The 22,328-nt window shown below is 30.0% G+C and overlaps 1 pseudogene; it reads left to right on the forward strand.

Moving 5' to 3' along the window:
* Positions 1-22,328, forward strand: part of LOC134326288 (zinc finger protein 208-like) — a 163,760-nt pseudogene that overhangs the window by 110,771 nt on the left and 30,661 nt on the right.

Below are 22,328 nucleotides of genomic sequence, written 5' to 3' on the forward strand. Positions count from 1 at the left end.
TGAAATTTAGAAGTTTTAAACACTAAATAAAAGTAATTTTAGTTGAACATTGCCACCCAAGAATCAAAATCACAACTGTTGGAACAAGTTCAGGACATTTCATAGAGCAGTCATACAGTACGTGGAACACCATTCTCTACTTAGCATTGATAACAGTGTTTTTACCTAAATAAAGCCAGGTTCCACCAAGATTTGAACTCGGATCGCTGGATTCAGAGTCCAGAGTGCTAACATTACACCATGGAATCACAAAAGGGCATATTTTTTTATGAAGGGTTAAGCACAAAGGTTAATAATTACACCATTAGCTCCACATGTTTTTATGTAGTGTTGATGGTATTTAAGCTGGATGAATAGATGGAAGTTAACATGTCAGACATCACAAGTTGCAAAAACTTGCAACACGCCACCCCCCCCACCCCCCCCACCCCCCAAAAAAAAAAAAAAAAAAAAAAAAAAAGGTAAAAACCTCTCACACACAGCAAAGGATATGGGTGATTACAGAACTTTTAGGAGCTGCTAACTGAGCTACTAAGCTAACTGTTCGCGTCGCGTGAGTACAACTTAGTGCTCTAGATAGTGTGAAAGATAATTGATTTATGTTCCCTACATAGTGCACTACATTGTATATTAGAAAATAATTTATGTTTTTTACTTAGTGCACTAGGTAGTGTACTAGATATCAGACTTATGTTTCTTACATAGTGCACTAGATAGCATATTAGTTAATGGATTTAGGTTCCCTACATAGTGCACTAAATTGGATATCAGATAACGGATTTATGTTCCTTACATAGTGCACTAGATAGTATTTTAGATATGAATTTATGTTCCCTACGTAGTGAACTAGATAGTAAATTAGACAATTGGTTTATTTTCCCTACACAGTTCACTAGATACTGTATTACATAATTAATTATGTTCCCTACATAGTGCACTAGATTGTATTTTCGATCATAGATTTATGTTCCCTACTTAGTGCACTAGACAGCATATTAGACAATTGATTTATGTTCCTTACACAGTGCGCTAGATTGTATATCAGATAAAGGATGTAATACGCGATCGTATTAATAAAGTCTGTGTCACCTTCGTGCATGTGTGTGTGTGTGTGCGCTCTTGGCCGCTCATTCTAGATTCCGGAAGATTTTATCTGACTTGCGTGAATCAGGGAGCCGCTATGTATATGTGGGAGACTCTCCTGTACTTTATTTTACAAAAAGCCAGAGTGTACAATGAGAGGGGGAATTATGTTTCTTATTATATAATTGTTTCTCAACAAAAAACCCCAGACTTCATTAAAGTTTATTACATTAATAAAATTACTTTTTATTCACCTACAAACTGTAGTGGGTTTTCACTGCACATGATGAACTAATAAACACAAAATCATTTATTAGTCAAAGCAAATTGATGATACATTCATCTCATAAATCATGATACACTGCTCTACTCTACATGAAAGTAAGTACAAAGTATCGGTATCGGATCGATATCGTCGATACTGGCCCTGTATTTACTTTTTTAGTATCGCACACCACTAATACAGATGTGCTAATGGAGATGTTTTACTGCTAAGCTGCTGTTCAACTCCAGTCCAGTTGGTGGCGCTGGTGCGTCTTAAGTTGTTCTGCCAACCGCCATTAAACATCATAAGAAGAACAAGAAGCTGCTGTGTTTGTACTGTAGAGCCTCATCTGTAAGTAAAATATGTATTTAATTATAACCCTTATATTTAATTATAACCACATTCTAATTAATAATAAAACTAGAGTTCATAATAAAACATCACTGTGAGGATTTGAGGAGTTTTAACTCCAGTTTTATTTAAACACACAAACTATTAGCTGCTCCGCTAACTGTTAGCATCACACATGATTCAGTACTGATGAACCGATTCATTGAACCGATCCAGCAAAATGAATCAATTGAGCGGAACTGATTGAGTTTCTAAATGATTAAATCTCACAATTTTATATAAACACGTGATATTTTTAAACTTTGTTTATGGTTGAACTTTGTTGATAGGTGAACTTTGTTTACAGGTGAACTTTGTTTATAGTTGAACTTTGTTTATAGTTGAACTTTGTTTACAGTTTAACTTTGTTTATAGTTGAACTTTGTTTACAGTTGAACTTTGTTTACAGGTGAACTTTGTTTACAGTTGAACTTTGTTTATAGTTGAACTTTGTTTACAGTTGAACTTTGTTTATAGTTGAACTTTGTTTACAGTTGAACTGTGTTTATAGTTGAACTTTGTTTACAGGTGAACTTTGTTTATAGTTGAACTTTGTTTACAGTTAAACTTTGTTTACAGGTGAACTTTGTTTATAGTTGAACTTTGTTTACAGGTGAACTTTGTTTACAGTTGAACTTTGTTTACAGGTTAACTTTGTTTATAGTTGAACTTTGTTTACAGTTGAACTTTGTTTACAGTTGAACTTTGTTTACAGGTGAACTTTGTTTATAGTTGAACTTTGTTTACAGGTGAACTTTGTTTACAGGTTAACTTTGTTTATAGTTGAACTTTGTTTACAGGTGAACTTTGTTTACAGGTGAACTTTGTTTATAGTTGAACTTTGTTTACAGGTGAACTTTGTTTACAGTTGAACTTTGTTTACAGGTGAACTTTGTTTATAGTTGAACTTTGTTTACAGGTGAACTTTGTTTACAGGTTAACTTTGTTTATAGTTGAACTTTGTTTACAGGTGAACTTTGTTTACAGTTGAACTTTGTTTACAGGTGAACTTTGTTTACAGTTGAACTTTGTTTACAGGTTAACTTTGTTTACAGTTGAACTTTGTTTACAGGTGAACTTTGTTTATAGTTGAACTTTGTTTACAGGTGAACTTTGTTTACAGGTTAACTTTGTTTATAGTTGAACTTTGTTTACAGGTGAACTTTGTTTACAGGTGAACTTTGTTTATAGTTGAACTTTGTTTACAGGTGAACTTTGTTTACAGTTGAACTTTGTTTACAGGTGAACTTTGTTTACAGTTGAACTTTGTTTACAGGTTAACTTTGTTTATAGTTGAACTTTGTTTACAGTTGAACTTTGTTTACAGTTGAACTTTGTTTACAGGTTAACTTTGTTTATAGTTGAACTTTGTTTACAGTTGAACTTTGTTTACAGGTGAACTTTGTTTACAGTTGAACTTTGTTTACAGGTGAACTTTGTTTATAGTTGAACTTTGTTTACAGGTGAACTTTGTTTATAGTTGAACTTTGTTTACAGGTGAACTTTGTTTACAGTTGAACTTTGTTTACAGGTGAACTTTGTTTATAGTTGAACTTTGTTTATAGTTGAACTTTGTTTACAGTTTAACTTTGTTTATAGTTGAACTTTGTTTACAGTTGAACTTTGTTTACAGGTGAACTTTGTTTACAGTTGAACTTTGTTTATAGTTGAACTTTGTTTACAGTTGAACTTTGTTTATAGTTGAACTTTGTTTACAGTTGAACTGTGTTTATAGTTGAACTTTGTTTACAGGTTAACTTTGTTTATAGTTGAACTTTGTTTATAGTTGAACTTTGTTTACAGTTGAACTGTGTTTATAGTTGAACTTTGTTTACAGTTGAACTTTGTTTACAGGTGAACTTTGTTTATAGTTGAACTTTGTTTACAGGTGAACTTTGTTTACAGTTGAACTTTGTTTACAGGTTAACTTTGTTTATAGTTGAACTTTGTTTACAGTTGAACTTTGTTTACAGTTGAACTTTGTTTACAGGTGAACTTTGTTTATAGTTGAACTTTGTTTACAGGTGAACTTTGTTTACAGGTTAACTTTGTTTATAGTTGAACTTTGTTTACAGGTGAACTTTGTTTACAGGTGAACTTTGTTTATAGTTGAACTTTGTTTACAGGTGAACTTTGTTTACAGTTGAACTTTGTTTACAGGTGAACTTTGTTTATAGTTGAACTTTGTTTACAGGTGAACTTTGTTTACAGTTGAACTTTGTTTACAGGTTAACTTTGTTTATAGTTGAACTTTGTTTACAGTTGAACTTTGTTTACAGTTGAACTTTGTTTACAGGTTAACTTTGTTTATAGTTGAACTTTGTTTACAGTTGAACTTTGTTTACAGGTGAACTTTGTTTACAGTTGAACTTTGTTTACAGGTGAACTTTGTTTATAGTTGAACTTTGTTTACAGGTGAACTTTGTTTATAGTTGAACTTTGTTTACAGGTGAACTTTGTTTACAGTTGAACTTTGTTTACAGGTTAACTTTGTTTATAGTTGAACTTTGTTTACAGTTGAACTTTGTTTACAGGTGAACTTTGTTTACAGTTGAACTTTGTTTACAGGTGAACTTTGTTTATAGTTGAACTTTGTTTACAGGTGAACTTTGTTTATAGTTGAACTTTGTTTTTTTTTGTTTTTTTATTTAACCTTTATTTAACCAGGAGGTCCCATTGAGATTCAAAATCTCTTTTACAAGAGAGACCTGGCCAAGGTTGCAGCCAAACCACAAAACAAGAATTAACAACATCTTAAAACAATTTACATTTTAAATAATTAAACATGTGCAATATAATAAATAGAACACAATATAAAAATACAAAGAGTCTCAAGAAAAACAAGTACAAGTCTCCATCACTACATCCTTTAAGATAGCTTTAAATCTATTTAAGGACATAAGTGTTTCTATTTTGAGCACTTTTTGTATTTTATTCCATCCCCAAGCTGCCGAATAGGAGAATGCAGTTTTTCCTAATTCAGTTGACACTCGTGGTACATTAAAAAGCAACCACTTATTAGAGCGAAGCTGATATGGACCAGAGCTAACAAACAGGAGATTACAAAGATACATTGGAAGTTTGCCAAGTATTGCTTTATAGATAAAAATATACCAATGCTGTTGTCTACGAATTGTAAGGGATGTCCAACCAACTAAATTATAAAGGATACAGTGATGAGTAAGGGACTTGGAATTTGTAATGAAGCGTAATGAAGCATGATACACTGAATCCACATGTCGCAATATGTGGGATGCAGCATGCATGTACAATATGTCACCATAATCAATCACAGACAGAAAAGTAGCTTCTACAAGTTTCTTTTTAGCACTGAATGTAAAACATGATTTGTTTCTAAAATAAAAACCAAGTTTTGCTTTAAGCTTTTTAACTAAATTTGTAATATGTACATTAAAAGATAGATGTTTATAGCTGAATAGTCTGTCTGTCTGTTAGATCTTTAATAATGCAGTCAGCAGAAGAGGGAGACGAAGAATTTCAGAAGAAAATAATACAAAAGGAGGATGATGATGATGATGATGATTTTTTCTGTAAGTAAATTTGGAGCATGATGACACTTTTTCACCAGACAGTGTGGTACAGTACAGTACAGTGTGGTACAGTACATTACAGTTTGGATTTAAGTTTTAATCTAACTAGGATTTATTTATGATCAGGAACCAAACCCACAACCTTCAGTTTCCTCCAGTTGTTGAGATTCTTCTTCTCATATTGATGAATTTCAGGTGAAGTCACTTTAATCCCTGCAGAACTTGTGGCTTCTGTGGAACTGCTCTTCTCAGAGGACCAACAGTGTGGAGGTTTCCAGATGAAGCCTGTGAAGAAAGAAGAACCTGAAGATAAAGATGAACTCAGTACGACTTGAGCAAAATCATTTCTCCTAATTTGGTCGTGTCTAAATTTCTTGTAATATTTTTGTATATTTAGTGCATAAGTGAGCAGGTGAGTGAAATGAGGAGACAGAAGATAAAGAAGATTAAACAGATCATGCTGACTGTACCGTGTTTACACTAGTATATAATTACAGAGTAATGCCAGGTGAATACAAGTGGCTGAATGATTGGGTAATGAATGAGAAGAAATAAAGTCGAGTATATAAGCTGATATATTCAATATATACGTGACTGTTTGTGCTGATGGTCCTGGAGAGATGAGTCTGCACCTTCCATCCAGATCTTAACTCTCCTCCTTTTTTTTTTAGAAAGTGTTTCAGGCCTGAAATGCAGGAATGGATGTTTATTAATAAATGAAATGAAGTTGAGCAGATAAATGATGAAACATCTCAGCTTCATCCTGTCTGACATCAAATAAAAGTCAAAGTCTGTGTTTATATTATTATTCGCTTTTTCCATACTGTCCCAACTTTTTCTGATTTGGGGTTGTATTGTTATTATTATTATTATTAAATCTGCTGAAACCCTGTTTGAACAAAGGTTTATAGGTCGTGTTTTTGACAGATAGTATAGAAGTACGTGTCTGTTAGTTCTAACTTAAGTGCTTAATAAAGATGTTGGTCGTTACTACCAACAATAACAAACTTATTTTTTTTCTTCACAAAACAAAGAGATTTCAGGTGAAAGAACCTCGATCCCTGTGGAACACGTCACCTCTGAGGAACACCTCACCCCAGAGGACCAACAGTGTGGAGGTTTCCAGATGAAGCCTGTGAAGAAGGAAGAACCTGAAGATAAAGATGAACTCAGTAAGATATTTTTTATCTTGAGTAAAATAAGATTTGGATTGAATAGAATCAGAGGAACCTGGGATGAAGCATCATACAGTGAAAGCTTGTATTGTGCTCATGCAGATCAGTGTGAGCAGGAAATGATGAATGCAGGATGAATCACGTTACAGGACTTTAGCATCAGATCTCAGTTTAACAATTACTAACTATTGATTATTTATAATGTTATAAATGTCTTTGATTATTTATAATGTTGTAAATGTATTTGATTATTTATAATGTTATAAATGTAATTGATTATTTATAATGTTATAAATGTATTTGATTATTTATAATGTTATAAATGTATTTGATTATTTATAATGTTATAAATGTATTTATTATTTATCATGTTATAAATGTGTTTGATTTTTTATAGTGTTATAAATGTATTTGATTATTTATAATGTTATAAATGTATTTGATTATTTATAATGTTATAAATGTATTTGATTATTTATAATGTTATAAATGTATTTGATTATTTATAATGTTATAAATGTATTTGATTATTTATAATGTTATAAATGTATTTGATTATTTATAATGTTATAAATGTATTTGATTATTTATAATGTTATAAATGTATTTGATTATTTATAATGTTATAAATGTGTTTGATTTTTTATAGTGTTATAAATGTATTTGATTATTTATAATGTTATAAATGTATTTGATTTTTTATAGTGTTATAAATGTATTTGATTATTTATAATGTTATAAATGTATTTGATTATTTATAATGTTATAAATGTATTTGATTATTTATAATGTTATAAATGTATTTGATTATTTATAATGTTATAAATGTATTTGATTATTTATAATGTTATAAATGTATTTGATTATTTATAATGTTATAAATGTATTTATTATTTATCATGTTATAAATGTGTTTGATTTTTTATAGTGTTATAAATGTATTTGATTATTTATAATGTTATAAATGTATTTTATTATTTATAATGTTATAAATGTATTTTATTATTTATAATGTTATAAATGTATTTGATTATTTATAATGTTATAAATGTATTTGATTATTTATAATGTTATAAATGTATTTGATTATTTATAATGTTATAAATGTATTTGATTATTTATAATGTTATAAATGTATTTGATTATTTATAATGTTATAAATGTGTTTGATTTTTTATAGTGTTATAAATGTATTTGATTATTTATAATGTTATAAATGTATTTGATTTTTATAGTGTTATAAATGTATTTGATTATTTATAATGTTATAAATGTATTTGATTATTTATAATGTTATAAATGTATTTGATTATTTATAATGTTATAAATGTGTTTATATTTATAATGTTATAAATGTGTTTGATTTTTTATAGTGTTATAAATGTATATGATTATTTATAATGTTATAAATGTATTTGATTATTTATAATGTTATAAATGTATTTGATTATTTATAATGTTATAAATGTATTTGATTATTTATAATGTTATAAATGTATTTGATTATTTATAATGTTATAAATGTATTTGATTATTTATAATGTTATAAATGTATTTGATTATTTATAATGTTATAAATGTATTTGATTATTTATAATGTTATAAATGTATATGATTATTTATAATGTTATAAATGTATTTGATTATTTATAATGTTATAAATGTATTTGATTATTTATAATGTTATAAATGTATTTGATTATTTATAATGTTATAAATGTATTTGATTATTTATAATGTTATAAATGTATTTGATTATTTATAATGTTATAAATGTATTTGATTATTTATAATGTTATAAATGTATTTGATTATTTATAATGTTATAAATGTATATTATTATTTATAATGTTATAAATGTATATTATTATTTATAATGTTATAAATGTATTTGATTATTTATAATGTTATAAATGTATTTGATTATTTATAATGTTATAAATGTATTTGATTATTTATAATGTTATAAATGTATATTATTATTTATAATGTTATAAATGTATTTGATTATTTATAATGTTATAAATGTATTTGATTATTTATAATGTTATAAATGTATTTGATTATTTATAATGTTATAAATGTATTTGATTATAATGTTATAAATGTATTTGATTTTTTATAATGTTGTAAATGTATATTATTATTTATAATGTTATAAATGTATTTGATTATTTATAATGTTATAAATGTATTTGATTATTTATAATGTTATAAATGTATTTGATTATTTATAATGTTATAAATGTATATGATTATTTATAATGTTATAAATGTATTTTATTTTTTATAGTGTTATAAATGTATTTGATTATTTATAATGTTATAAATGTATATTATTATTTATAATGTTATAAATGTATATTATTATTTATAATGTTATAAATGTATATGATTATTTATAATGTTATAAATGTATTTGATTTTTTATAGTGTTATAAATGTATTTGATTATTTATAATGTTATAAATGTATATGATTATTTATAATGTTATAAATGTATATGATTATTTATAATGTTATAAATGTATTTGATTATTTATAATGTTGTAAATGTATATTATTATTTATAATGTTATAAATGTATATGATTATTTATAATGTTATAAATGTATTTGATTATTTATAATGTTATAAATGTATATGATTATTTATAGTGTTATAAATGTATTTGATTATTTATAATGTTATAAATGTATATTATTATTTATAATGTTATAAATGTATATGATTATTTATAATGTTATAAATGTATTTGATTTTTTATAGTGTTATAAATGTATTTGATTATTTATAATGTTATAAATGTATATTATTATTTATAATGTTATAAATGTATATTATTATTTATAATGTTATAAATGTATTTGATTATTTATAATGTTATAAATGTATATTATTATTTATAATGTTATAAATGTATATTATTATTTATAATGGTATAAATGTATTTGATTATTTATAATGTTATAAATGTATTTGATTATTTATAATGTTATAAATGTATTTGATTATTTATAATGTTATAAATGTGTTTGATTTTTTATAGTGTTATAAATGTATTTGATTATTTATAATGTTATAAATGTATTTGATTTTTTTATAGTGTTATAAATGTATTTGATTATTTATAATGTTATAAATGTTTTTGATTATTTATAATGTTATAAATGTATTTGATTATTTATAATGTTATAAATGTGTTTATTATTTATAATGTTATAAATGCGTTTGATTTTTTATAATGTTATAAATGTTGTTGATTATTTATAATGTTATAAATGTATTTGATTATTTATAATGTTATAAATGTATTTGATTATTTATAATGTTATAAATGTATTTGATTATTTATAATGTTATAAATGTATTTGATTATTTATAATGTTATAAATGTGTTTGATTTTTTATAGTGTTATAAATGTATTTGATTATTTATAATGTTATAAATGTATTTGATTATTTATAATGTTATAAATGTGTTTGATTTTTTATAGTGTTATAAATGTATTTGATTATTTATAATGTTATAAATGTATTTGATTTTTTATAGTGTTATAAATGTATTTGATTATTTATAATGTTATAAATGTATTTGATTATTTATAATGTTATAAATGTATTTGATTATTTATAATGTTATAAATGTATTTGATTATTTATAATGTTATAAATGTGTTTATTATTTATAATGTTATAAATGCGTTTGATTTTTTATAGTGTTATAATTGTATTTGATTATTTATAATGTTATAAATGTATTTGATTATTTATAATGTTATAAATGTATTTGATTATTTATAATGTTATAAATGTATATTATTATTTATAATGTTATAAATGTATTTGATTATTTATAATGTTATAAATGTATTTGATTATTTATAATGTTATAAATGTATTTTATTATTTATAATGGTATAAATGTATTTGATTATTTATAATGTTATAAATGTATTTGATTATTTATAATGTTATAAATGTATTTGATTATTTATAATGTTATAAATGTATTTGATTATTTATAATGTTATAAATGTATTTGATTATTTATAATGTTATAAATGTATTTGATTATTTATAATGTTATAAATGTATTTGATTATTTATAATGTTATAAATGTATTTGATTATTTATAATGTTATAAATGTATTTGATTATTTATAATGTTATGAATGTATTTGATTATTTATAATGTTTTAAATGTATTTGATTATTTATAATGTTATAAATGTATTTTATTATTTATAATGGTATAAATGTATTTGATTATTTATAATGTTATAAATGTATTTGATTATTTATAATGTTATAAATGTATTTGATTATTTATAATGTTATAAATGTATTTGATTATTTATAATGTTATAAATGTATTTGATTATTTATAATGTTATAAATGTCTTTGATTATTTATAATGTTATAAATGTATTTGATTATTTATAATGTTATAAATGTATTTTATTATTCATAATGTTAAATGTATTTAATTTTTTATAATGTTATAAATGTATTTGATTATTTATAATGTTATAAATGTATTTTATTATTCATAATGTTAAATGTATTTAATTTTTTATAATGTTATAAATGTATTTGATTATTTATAATGTTATAAATGTATTTTATTATTCATAATGTTATACATGTATTTGATTATTTATAATGTTATAAATGTATTTGATTATTTATAATGTTATAAATGTATTTTATTATTCATAATGTTATAAATGTATTTGATTATTTATAATGTTATAAATGTATTTGATTATTTATAATGTTATAAATGTATTTGATTATTTATAATGTTATAAATGTATTTGATTATTTATAATGTTATAAATGTATTTGATTATTTATAATGTTATAAATGTATTTGATTATTTATAATGTTATAAATGTATTTGATTATTTATAATGTTATAAATGTATTTGATTATTTATAATGTTATAAATGTATTTGATTATTTATAATGTTATGAATGTATTTGATTATTTATAATGTTTTAAATGTATTTGATTATTTATAATGTTATAAATGTATTTGATTATTTATAATGTTATAAATGTATTTGATTATTTATAATGTTATAAATGTATTTTATTATTTATAATGGTATAAATGTATTTGATTATTTATAATGTTATAAATGTATTTGATTATTTATAATGTTATAAATGTATTTGATTATTTATAATGTTATAAATGTATTTGATTATTTATAATGTTATAAATGTATTTGATTATTTATAATGTTATAAATGTATTTGATTATTTATAATGTTATAAATGTCTTTGATTATTTATAATGTTATAAATGTATTTGATTATTTATAATGTTATAAATGTATTTGATTATTTATAATGGTATAAATGTATTTGATTATTTATAATGTTATAAATGTATTTGATTATTTATAATGTTATAAATGTATTTGATTATTTATAATGTTATGAATGTATTTGATTATTTATAATGTTTTAAATGTATTTGATTATTTATAATGTTATAAATGTATTTGATTATTTATAATGTTATAAATGTATTTGATTATTTATAATGTTATAAATGTATTTGATTATTTATAATGTTATAAATGTATTTGATTATTTTCTGCTTCAGAACTGAACAAGGATTTCTGCTGCTCCTCGTGTCCACGTTCCTCTACAACCCAAAATCAGCTCCACAATCACATCAAGAGCTGCAACCATGATAAATATGAGACTCTGGTGAAGATTAAGACTGAACATGAGGATCTGACGCCCACCAGAAGCTCCAGTAATCAGCAAACGTCCTCTGGTACTGTCAGCATTAACACCTCTCTCAGTCCCACACAGGAAGAAGGAAACGTCTGCTCACAGTGTGGGAAGAGCTTCAGGTTCCTGAGTTTTCTCAAAATACACCAGCGCATCCACACTGGAGAGAAACCATATCAGTGCTCACAGTGTGGAAAGAGTTTTATTACACAGAGTGATCTAAAAAAACACCAGCGCATTCACACTGGAGAAAAACCGTATTTCTGCTCACAGTGTGGGAAGCGTTTTAATGCACAGAGTAAGCTCAAAATACACCAGCGCATTCACACTGGAGAGAAACCATATCGGTGCTCACAGTGTGGAAAGAGTTTTAATACAAAGAGTGAGCTCAAAATACACCAGCGCATTCACAGTGGACAGAAACCGTATCAGTGCTCACAGTGTGGGAAGAGTTTTAATCAACAGGGTCATCTCAAAACACACCAGCGCATTCACAGTGGAGAGAAACCGTATCAGTGCTCACAGTGTGGGAAGGGTTTTAATACAAAGAGTGATCTGAAAAAACACCAGCACATTCACACTGGAGAGAAACCGTATCAGTGCTCACAGTGTGGAAAAAGTTTTAATCAACAGGGTCATCTCAAAACACACCAGCGCATTCACAGTGGAGAGAAACCGTATCAGTGCTCACAGTGTGGGAAGGGTTTTAATACAAAGAGTGATCTGAAAAAACACCAGCACATTCACACTGGAGAGAAACCGTATCAGTGCTCACAATGTGGTAGGGGTTTTAATACAAAGAATGATCTCATAACCCACCAGCGCATTCACACCGGAGAGAAACCATATCAGTGCTCACAGTGTGGAAAGAGTTTTAATACAAAGAGTGAGGTTAAAATACACCAGCGCATTCACACTGGAGAGAAACCGTATCAGTGCTCACAGTGTGGGAAGAGTTTTATTCAACTGAGTCATCTCAAAATCCACCAGCGCATTCACACTGGAGAGAAACCGTATCAGTGCTCACAGTGTGGGAAGAGTTTTAATCAACAGAGTCATTTCAAAATCCACCAGCGCATTCACACTGGAGAGAAACCGTATCAGTGCTCACATTGTGGGAAGAGTTTTAATCAACAGAGTGCTTTCAAAACACACCAGCGCATTCACACTGGAGAGAAACCGTATCAGTGCTCACATTGTGGAAAGAGCTTTAATCAACAAAGTGCTCTCAAAACACACCAGCGCATTCACACTGGAGAGAAACCATATCAGTGCTCACATTGTGGAAAGAGCTTTAATCAACAGAGTGCTCTCAAAACACACCAGCGCATTCACACTGGAGAGAAACATTAGCTGCATCCAGAATCGCATACTAACAGAGTCTGTACTAGATTGGAGGAAGTACGCAGCGCTTTCAGTACAGAAGTGTGCAGTATGCACACAACACTAGGGGTGGGCGATATGGCCTTTAAAAAATATCATGATATCTTAGCGATAATGATATTCACTCGGGATACATAAGAACACACTTGTTTTGCAGACACTCAGGAAATTTAAGGTACAAATATTACTAAATGTCCATTAAATTAAGCATCACTTCCAGTAGGGCTGGGTGATATGGTTAAAAAAACTCATATACCGCATTCCTAATTATTATGCAAATTGGATTTAAGTGTCATAAAGATTACATTTTTTGTTTCTCAATTTAACTCATGGATGGTATTGTGTCTCATGGCTCTTTGGATCACTGAAATCAATCTCAGACACGTGATAATTAGTTTGCCATTTAAAGGAAAACTACTTAAGAAGGCTGTTCCACATTATTAAGCAGGCCACAGGTTTCAAGCAATATGGGAAAGAAAAAGGATCTCTCTGCTGCCGAAAAGCGTCAAATAGTGCAATGCCTTGGACAAGGTATGAAAACATTTGATATTTCACGAAAACTTAAGCCTGATCTTCGTACTGTGAAGAGATTAGTGGCTGATTCAGTGCACAGACGGGTTCGTGCAGATAAAGGCAGAATGAGGAAGGTTTCTGCCAGACAAATTCATCGGATTAAGAGAGCAGCTGCTAAAATGCCATTACAAACCAGCAAACAGCTATTTGAAGCTGCTGGTGCCTCTGGAGTCCAGCGAACCTCAAGGTGTAGGATCCTCCAGAGGCTTGCAGTTGTGCATAAACCTACTATTCGGCCACCCCTAACCAGTGCTCACAAGCAGAAACGGTTGCAGTGGGCCCAGACATACATGATGAGTACCGTGCAACCCTGGATGGTCCAGATGGATGGAATAGTGGATGGTCACCATGTCCCAACAAGGCTGCGATGTCAGCAAGGAGGTGAAGGGCCTTCAGGGTTCCTGAAGGTGTGAAAATTACCGTGGCAAAGTATATAGAGTTTCTGACTGACCACTGGTACATAAAGAAGAACCGTGCCTTTCTGCAGCAAAATCATCTTCATGCATGACAAATCTCATGCTGCAAAGATTACCTCTGTGTCATTGGCTGCTATGGGCATAAAAGGAGAGAAACTCGTGGTGTGGCCACCAAGATCCCTGACCTTAACCCTATTGAGAACCTTTGGAGTATACTCAAGCAAAAGATATATTATGGTGGGAGGCAGTTCTCATCAAAACAGCAGCTCTGGGAGGCTATTCTGACGTCCTGCAAAGAAATTCAAGCAGAAACTCTCCAAAAACTCACAAATAATATCTTTTGATTTCAGTGAATGTGACCTGCCAATTCAACAAATGACTATTTTCAGTTCTCTACAACCTATAAAATATTTGGGAACTCTGTTGTGCATAATAATTTGGAACAGTGCATTTTGAGTTTTTTTTATTTTTGAACGGTTGATGACTTGAAAATTATACTGACTGTCATTTGCATCGACCATTTAGAAAAATCTGAGAAAAATATCAATTGCATAATAATTTGGAACGTGGTGTATAGTGTGCCTACTTTAGTTCTTACTTTGGGTGAATGTACTGATGTACTGATGAAATTCACTAACCTTTCTGTAGAATTTTCATCACCATAAAATACATCACACACTCAAAAAAAAAATTCGTTGGCTGAACTTAATTGAATTATGGAAAGTATTTCCACACAATTGTATTTATTTCTTTGGACATAAAGCAATTTTGTTTATCCAACACAATTTATTTAAGTAGTCTAAACTTAATTTGATCTGTTAAGTTTAACTCAACTCATTAAGGTAATCTGGACAAGATTTTCTAGTCCAACTTATTTTCCTTAAGTTGATGCAACTTATTTCATTTAAGTTGTTCCAAACCTAATGTACCATGTTGATTTAACTTATTTTACTTATGTTGGTTCTACTAATTGTACTAAAATTGATGTAACAATTTAGTTAATTTTGTTGATTTAACTTGTGATTTTAAAACATTAAGTTATTACACATAAATGGCAAGTTGATTAAACTCTTTTTTTTGTTATACCAACTGCTTTTCCCAATAATTCTACTTATCTTGAGCTCAATTAAAAAAAATAGTTTAAAATAGTTTGTTAAATACATTTTAAATATCAATTAGAAATGTTTATTTATAGAAAAACAGACAATCATAAAATTCTTCTCTTTTTTATTTCACTTCAGAAGTATTTACTTAAAATACAACATGTCAAGGAAACATTAAAAACTGTACAGACTGTATGAACGCACAAACAGCTCTTTACAGTAACCATGAACCTGTACTGTTTCACACGGCGAGCTGATTTCTTAACATTTGGCTGGCAGCTCTCTAAAACAAAACAAAGAAACAAGAAACAAAAATATTAATATCAACATTAATAGCGTTCATTTAAGGATTACAATAAAGCAAGCCAGCACACTCTTTGCTTCGTATGAAGGCTAGCATGCTAGCATGTAGCCTAAATACGGCAAATAAAGCAGCGCTGTTTGATTATTTATTTAGTGTCAACATTAAAATAATTTATTTTAAACAAAATTGTTAAGTAAAGTACAACACTTACCAACATTAGACTGGAGTTGGGTTAACGGATGAAAGATGAAAAAGCTCCGTCAGACTGGTGTACATGCTACTCAAACACAGCACAGTCGGGGGAATAAAGTTCGTCGACTTAGTTTAACAAAGGTTCTACTTTCCAAAAGATATTCGAGAAAGACAAGTTTACTTTTACAAAAAGCCTTAAATTAAAAGTAAAAAGTAATTTGAACACAAGAAAAAATGGCTACACTAAGACAAGAAAATTAGCTGAAAAGGGGCGGACTTACACGTTTATGGGAGGGGTTTTCTGCACAATTACTTAACTTTTTTAAGTTAATCAAAAGTAATATTTTTTGTTCAATGAACTTAAAACCTCGCGAGAGTTGGATAAACTCAATTTATTCTCTTTTATTTCAGTTGATTGATTTAGGTCAATTTAACAATTAGGATAATTACGTTGTATTAACACAGATATTTTAAGTACATTTTAAAAATGGGTCAAATCAATTAATATCAATTTGATTTGTTTGCTTAACAAGAACGAATGCCAATTCTTTGTTTTTTTGAGTGCAGTTTACAAACAAACAAAATTCAGAATAAGCAACAGAAACAGACACAGACTTACTGTCACTTTTAAACTACTACCACTACTACTACTACCACAATTACTGAACCCTTTCCATTATGCTTTAAACCTCAGTGTATATTATCTGGAAACAGATGCTCTTCATATAGAAATATGCTTTACATTTGCTTGATGGTAATAACTCGAGTAATAACTATAGTGTTTGTGTGGATTGGTTTAAGTGTTAGTTGCTAGGTAACCTGTGTTTGTGTGTGTTGTGGTTGTTTCTGTGTTGTAACTACAGCGCTATTGTAAATAACTAACTTATCACATGTATACATTTAGTGGTGGTAAATCCGGTTCATTTTATGAGTCAGTCACTCAGTAATGTGATCCGGTTCACTTGGGTCCCGCCCCCACCCGTCCAATAAATAAAATAAATTACTATTAAGCTGTAGGGATCCACAGACACATTATTAGGTTACAGATGTTTATTTTAAATTTTAATAATAATTATTGCAGTAATTTATTTTTATCATTTTGTTTTTAATTTTCTGTGTATAAAGTGAATTTTATGTAGGTCTACTATAAACCATTAGCAAATTACTAAATGTGGCTTTATTAGACTTTTACTGTAACATTAATATGTATAACTTAACAAAAATATATAGTGTATTACGCTAATAAACGTTTAAAATTATATAAAAGTCCAGAATCTGGCTTAAAGTCTCGAAATTTCCAGTTTTCCAGAAGTGTAGCATCTCTACTAAGAAAAAAGGATAAGGAATTACAATAATATGTGTTTGTGTTTTATTTAAAACCAAACTAAATAATAAATGATTTCCTCCAATAAATCAGCGCTCTGCCCAGCATGTAAAGACGGACCCACCTTGACCCTGACCAGGCCATCTCTCTCTCTCCTTTAGTTCAGCAGAAGTGTAACTGATATGATCCTGTTCTCTCTCTCTCTCTCTCTCTCTCTCTCTCTCTCTGTGTGTGTGTGTGTGTGTGTGTGTGTGTGTGTGTGTGTGTGTGTGTGCGCGCGCATGCGCGGCTGTGAGTGTTTGAGTGTGCGGAGCGTAGTGAGTGTGAGTAAGAGCGATATTCAGAGCGGTAGAGAGAACAGAGTGGCGACATTCCCATAGGGAACCGTTGGAAAGGGGGCGGGACATATTTTCTGTGCAGCTTCCGGGTTGTGGAGCTCTGTATAGTTCCAAACAACCCATAGAGCCCCATTCATTTCCACTACTTATCAAGCATTTTCACTGTATGTTGCTTTGTTTTTAAAAAAATATGAATTTAATGTCATTAATATACTTAATACTGTTATTGTTTAGCATTTGCTCAGCACTAAATGTTACATGTTTATCTTAATTAATAGGTATAACCCAATTTAGCTTAGTCAGTTAAGCTTAATTAATGACACTAGAGACTTTTTACCTAAAATGAGTTGATTAATCAAGAGTCTTGTTACAGAAATGATCATAAAACATTAGAGCCATAATAAATCATTATACTTTTACTTTCACACAAGTACATTTGAAGGTAAATTTAGTTTAGTACTTTAGTGGAGGTAAAGAGTATTTTTACTTTTACTACTACTTTTACTGGAGTAATATTATAACTTGTATATCTCTACTTTAACTCAACTACATGGTTTGTGTACCTTGTCCACCACTTACATTAGACAAAATGAACTAGTGCATATTAATAATGAATTCATTAATGTATTACATGTAGGAATCAATTATTAATCACTCATGAAATAAGAGATGAATGAATGCTTTTTCATGTACCTGCACTATAATGTTTTTGGTACGGTAGTGTGTTTATCAATCTGTTCATTCAGTGCAGGTAAACCTTATGAATCCAGCACATGACTTAGTGTTTAGCCAAAATGATTATTATTATGAATCCTCAGGAAAGTGAAGGGAGATTAGTTTATGCAAAAAACAAAACATAAAAAAACCTCTTTAATCTCTGTACTGTATATTGTCTCTACTACTTAATGATATGGCATTATGTAATGTATGCTAATATAATGTACTGTGTGTTAACAAGAACGACCTATTAACAAGTCATTATAAACATCAATCTTCCACTTTATATACCAAATTGACATTAAAGCAGATGCAGTAAATGTAAACGCAGTTGAAAATACCCAGTTATTTGCTCATAATTTTATTCCTGATTCCTATGAAGTTGAAGAAATTTTAAATGGAAGGATTTTAAAAGTGAAAACATTTTTTGAGAATGAGAATTATCTGTGTGTACGCTCCCACCAGTGCAGTGGCGAGGATTGTGTTTTTAGACAAATTAAATGATGTTATTGCTAGTTGTAGCACTGCTGAGCTTCTAATTATGGGTGGAGATTTTAATTGCACAGTGGACAATTTGGATAGGAATCATGAAGAACCTCATGTAGCCTCCCGAAAGCGCCTACGGGAGATGACTGAGACTAATGAGTTAAGTGATGTATGGAGATTTTTACATAAAGAGCAAAAACAACACACATGGGTCCACACAATAAATAACACGCTCTCTCTGGCGAGATTAGATCGTTTTTACACCTTCAAGCATCATATGTCATTTTTTACAAAGTGTTTTATCGTTCCAGTCAGCATCTCTGACCACAGTATGGTCCAGTGCCATATCACTAAGAATAAAAATTAAACCCAGAAGCACATATTGGCACTTTAACAATGCACTTTTAGAGGATGCTAATTTTAGAGTCTTTTATTTATTTTTGGAATGTTTTTAAATCAGAAAAAGAGTCTTTTAGTTCTTTACAGCAGTGGTGGGATGTGGCAAAGACACAAATCAAAATATTCTGTCAACAATATACTCTAAATGTTACTAAAGATATGATCAGATCATTGAAAGCCTTGGAGATAGAAATAGTGGAACTCCAAAGTTTGGAGGCCACAGGAAATGGAGGGCATAATGAAGCAATCAAAAAGAAAAAAGTTATAATGAATGACCTGCTAGACACTACAGCACAAGGGGCGCTGGTCCGCTCACGTTTTAAAAATGCAAATGAAATGGATGCTCCATCCAAGTTCTTCTTTGGTCTTGAGCAAAAGAATGGACAGAAAAGGATAATACATGCTTTGAATCTGGAGAATCTGGGGATCTCGTATCAGAGCCCAAGGAAATACGCAAGCAAACAGGCAGCTTCTACTCGAAGCTTTACAGCAGTGATCGGTCAGTGGCAACAGTAATAGAGGAAAGTTTCCTTTGTGACCTGCCAAAACTTTCAGAACAGACGGCGGAAGAAATGGCAACAGAGCTGACGCTCAGAGAACTCCATGAGGCTTTGCAAAAGATGGAGAATGGATGGGTGTCAGTAATAGATGGTCTTCCTGTAGAATTCTATAAAGCCTTTTGGCAGGACATGTTGGAAGTTCTTCAGGACAGCGTAAAAAAGGGGAAGCTCCCACTGAGCTGCAGGAGAGCTGTTCTGACCCTGCTGCCAAAAAAAGGAGACCTGACACACCTGAAAAACTGGCGCCCAGTGTCACTACTGTGCACTGACTGTAAGCTGTTTTCAAAAACATTAGCTTTAAGACTAACTAAGGTAATGGAACAAATCATCCACCATGACCAGTCACACTGTGTGCCTGGCAGGTCTATCGTTGATAACATACACCTAATTCGGAATGTTCTGGACGTCTCTAGGCTACTGGGTTTAAAGACTGGTCTTATTCTTTTGGATCAGGAGAAAGCTTTTGACAGGGTTGAACATGAATATCTGTGGAAGGTACTGGAGGGTTTTGGGTTCAACCCAGGTTATATAGCTATGATCAAGATCTTATATTGTGACATTGAGAGTATATTGAAGGTTAATGGTGGTTTATGTGCACCTTTTAAAGTATACAGAGGCATTCGGCAAGGTTGTTCTCTATCAGGCATGCTGTATAGCCTAGCAATTGAACCACTTTTATGCAAACTAAGAAAACAACTTTCTGGATTTACTTTACCTCAGTCCAGTGATTTCCTTTGTCTGTCTGCATATGCAGATGACCTTGTTGTAATGGTGGCTACACAGACGGAAGTTAATGTTTTAACTGATACCTTAAAAGACTTTGAACTTTTATCATCTGCTAAAATAAACTGGGATAAAAGTGAAGCCATGTTAGTTGGAGAATGGGACGGTGAGGAGCTGACGTTACCAGGAGGCTTAAGGTGGAGAAAAGGTGGTTTTAAATACTTAGGTGTTTACCTGGGTAACCCTGAGTTTTTAAGTAAAAACTGGGAAGGCACCATGGAGCGTGTAAAGGGCAGACTGAACCGGTGGAAGCGACTGATCCCAAAAATGTCATACAGAGGACGAGTATTGGTGATCAATAATCTTCCCTGTGGCATAGGCTGGCATGTGTAGACCCACCGCCAAATCTGCTCGCTAATATCCAGGCTCTGCTGGTAGATTTTTTCTGGGATGGACTGCACTGGATCCCTCAAAGTGTGCTTTATCTTTCAAAGGAGGAAGGGGGACAGGGGCTGGTCCACCTTGCCAGCCGAATTGCAGCCTTTCGCCTCCAGTTTATACAGAACCTTCTCACTGGACCCAAGAATCTGGTTTGGAGAGCAACAGCTCATGGAATCCTACAAAAAGTAGGAGGAATGGGTCTAGACAGAGCCTTGTTTTTAATGGATACAAGAATGCTGGACATTGGTGGATTATTATGGACTTTTTAAAATTTGGAATTATTTTAAAACGGAAAACAAAGGGAGCAGAGTGCTACAAGGGCTGCTAGGAGAACCCCTGATCTATGGGTCACGTCTTGACATCTCCAGTGTAAATGGCTACCAACTGTCTAGAACTCTGGTTACATCAAAGATCATCACACTACGACATCTGGTTGATGTCTCAGGGAAAGACTTTTCAAGAGCGGAGAACTTGGCGGCATGTTTGGGACTAAGGTCTCTGCGTGTTGTGAACAACCTCCTGCAACACTGAAGATCTACCCTTACAGCAGAAGAACGAACTTTACTTCTGGAATATACAACAGATGAAAGCAACACTGCAGATGAAGGAACATTCCCCCAGTTAAACATCATTCCAAACCTGGATGGATATGGGGTCCCCTTCTGCAATGTAGAGGTGAAGGGGACATGGACATTCATAGTGTGTCCGGAAAACTCCTATACAGAGCATGTGTAAAGGTTTTAAATAAGACAAAACTGAATATAAGGGTGGACACTCCATGGAGAAGTGTTCCGGGTTTTAATAATGATTTTAAACCAGAATGGAGGGCACTGTATAAACCACCTTTAACCAAAAAGAGTGCAGATATACAGTGGAGGATTTTATATGGAATTGTGTCACTAAACTCTTTTATTTGTAAAATAAACCCTAAAGTGTCACATGAATGTCCTTTCTGTTCAAAGAGGGAAACAGTTTTTCATGCATTTATGAATTGCTCCAGGCTGCAATCTCTGTTTTATTTTTTACAGGACATTTTTTAATCTTTTAATATTGGTTTTACCTCCCAGGTTTTTATCTATGGTTTTAAATATGCCAGGAGGGACAGGCACAAGTGCCAACTAATTAATTTTATCCTGGGTCAAGCT

The sequence above is a fragment of the Trichomycterus rosablanca genome, chromosome 14, assembly GCF_030014385.1.
Source record: "Trichomycterus rosablanca isolate fTriRos1 chromosome 14, fTriRos1.hap1, whole genome shotgun sequence".
Classification (NCBI taxonomy): Eukaryota; Metazoa; Chordata; class Actinopteri; order Siluriformes; family Trichomycteridae; genus Trichomycterus; species Trichomycterus rosablanca.